We start from the raw sequence: 2620 nt of genomic DNA on the forward strand, positions 1-2620 counted from the left end.
GCTACTGTTTAGTGAAGGGATGCTAAGGACAAGAAATGTTTTGTTTTTATTTTTTACAAAATTCCTATGGACGTGCTAAGTAGCTCTCATGGAGAAGGCAGCTTTCATTCCCTTGAGAGAATGTCTATTGGGAGATCCTTTTGGGAGACGAGGATTCCCTTTGGTAGGTTGCAGCATTCATATTATTTTACCTTATTCTCTTTGAATTTCTTAGCAAAAGTAAATTAAGAATAGATCTTAAGTAGTATATTTGTTGTAGGGAACATAGATCTGATTGTGGGTCTCTTCCTATAAGCATTTTCTTCTAATCTCTCTGTATGGTATTGATTTCACAGAGCTAAGCATTACCAGGGTTGATAACTTTTCTTACTGTAAAGAATTATGAACAGTGAAGGAGGGAGCTAGATAATACACATGGTAATTTAAGTCTAGAAGATTAGAAAGTAGAGCTGGTATTCACTGTCACTTAATGTCATATGTAGCTGGCTTCTCAAACTTTAAATGTTCATAGGAATTGTTTGAGGGTCTTGCACGTTTTGATGATGCATTAGGTCTGGGGTGGAATCTGAGAGTCTGCATTTCTAACAGACTCCCAGGGGATGCTGGCTGGTGTTGCTTTTGTCCAGGGACCACATTTTGAGTAGCCGGGGTCTATAGGAATTTAGGACATATGAAATCTAACTTAATAACAACCACCATGTATTGAATGTTTTTTTCTGTACTAGGCACAGAGCAGTAAAACAAAAATGTGAGAGAATAGGCACTAGAGTCTGACTACACGGATTCACAATGAAGCTTTTCCCTTTACCAGCTTAACCTCGAGTAAATTTTCTCTAAGGCATGATTCTCAGCCCTGGCACTACTGATTGACATTTTGGGTCAAGACAATTCTTTGTTGTGGGGATGCTGTGCGTTGTAGGATGTTTAGCAGCATCTCTGGCCTCTACTCACTAGGTGCCAGTAGCATACTCTTTCCTAGATGTGACATCTAAAATGTCTCCAGACCTTGCCAAGTGTCTCCTTAGGGGCAGAATCACCCCTGATAGTGAATCTACGGCTACTGTTGAAATGTGGAAGTTTGGGGGATCCTGTGATGTAAGTAATGCACTTTATATAAGCAACTAGTTTGCTTTATCATGAAGCTTCTACAAAGAAAAGAATAGACATGGACTAGCTAAGCAGTAGTCTTTGCCACGTCTGGTTTTGCGGATGATGATAGTTTGCTGTTTGTAAGCAAGGGTCATCTCTCCCAATAGAATTTCAAAATGGATAGAAATAGAATTTAAAAATTTTTGATTATGATTTTCACCTTGCTTCCAGGATGTTCTTTGTAAGAAAGCAGTGATATCATTTGAAAATTAAAATGCAGCTTTGGTTTGTTAAAATGGAAGAACAAGTAGTCTGTAATAAGTTAGTGTTGAGAATGGGAATGAAGGAGTTCTCACAAAAATGTAATTTTAAAACAAAATGAAACTTAAACATTAGCTGTCGTTATCTTGGAAATTTTTAAGGCAACCCAGAGAGCACAATAAATTCTAGTAAGACTGCTCTAATAACCGCTTTTAAAATTGGTTTTATTAAGTTCTTAGCATTATACCTTAAGTGACTTCATCGATTACATTTTATGGTGTTCAAATTGTTTAAAACCATGTGTTGAGCAAAAGTTACAACCACTTGAGAGTCCTTTGCTTTGTATAATTAGCAATATAGTATTAATGAAGCATAAGAACTATATGACCTGTAGCCGCCCTGTCTGCTGCTCACTGGAGAGAGGATGGGTCTCTCTAGAATTGTAGGAAAGACTGTTAGGGGTGAGCGGTCCTTGTCATTGAGTTTACTCAGTGGAGACAGTGCTTATCAGTCAGCAGAAGTGTATGTGGTTCATGACAACTCCTGCTCTTTATGTTAATGTATTTTTATGAAGTCAAAACCCATTATAGAAATAAGAAAGTATCGTGCCAAAATTAGAAATGACTATTATTTTTCTTAAAATATTCGCCATAGCTGTATTTATTTTGACTAGAAGAAAAACTGAATTAAGGGCACAATTCTTTTTTGCCTTGTATGAGTTCTTTCTATTATACTTTATTTATTCATTCATTCATTTATTTATTTAATTTCTTTGGCAAGGCAACCCTTGGTTGACCTCACAGATTACAATGACCTTGTCAGCTTATAATCCCTTATTTTTTAAAGAATTTTTATGCCTACCTGGTCTTCCTAGGTAGTCTCCCATCTAAGTACTAACCAGGCCCGACCCTGCTTAGCTCAGATGGGATCAGGCTTGTTCAGGGTAGCATGGCTGTAGACCCTTATTTTTTATTTTTTATGCCTACAGCACCTGGTCTTCCTAGGTGGTCTCCCATCCAAGTGCTAACCAGGCCCGACACTGCCTAGCTTCGGAGATCAGACGGGATCGGGCTTGTTCAGGGTGGCATGGCCATAGACTATACTTTTATTTTGAAAAGTGTTTTTGTTACAAATATTAAGTCATTAACAAAATCTGAAAGAGAAAGGCCTGGTCTGGTTTTGCCTTCTCAGTCTCATGCAAAGATTCTAATCACAGTTAAGTTTCAACAGCTTCCAAGAAGGATATATATTTTTTGTTCCCTTCGTTCCT

General features: G+C 37.6%; 1 protein-coding gene and 1 pseudogene across 3 annotated transcripts in view; one reads left to right on the plus strand and one right to left on the minus strand.

The window, feature by feature from the left end:
- The window catches only part of UBE2E1 (ubiquitin conjugating enzyme E2 E1), a 534712-nt gene that overhangs the window by 518687 nt on the left and 13405 nt on the right, over positions 1–2620 (plus strand). The gene's annotated exons all lie outside the window — the stretch shown is intronic.
- LOC111736516 lies at positions 2330–2448 on the minus strand (annotated as a pseudogene).

Source organism: Pteropus vampyrus, unplaced genomic scaffold, assembly GCF_000151845.1.
Source record: "Pteropus vampyrus isolate Shadow unplaced genomic scaffold, Pvam_2.0 Scaffold1, whole genome shotgun sequence".
NCBI classification, from domain to species: Eukaryota; Metazoa; Chordata; class Mammalia; order Chiroptera; family Pteropodidae; genus Pteropus; species Pteropus vampyrus.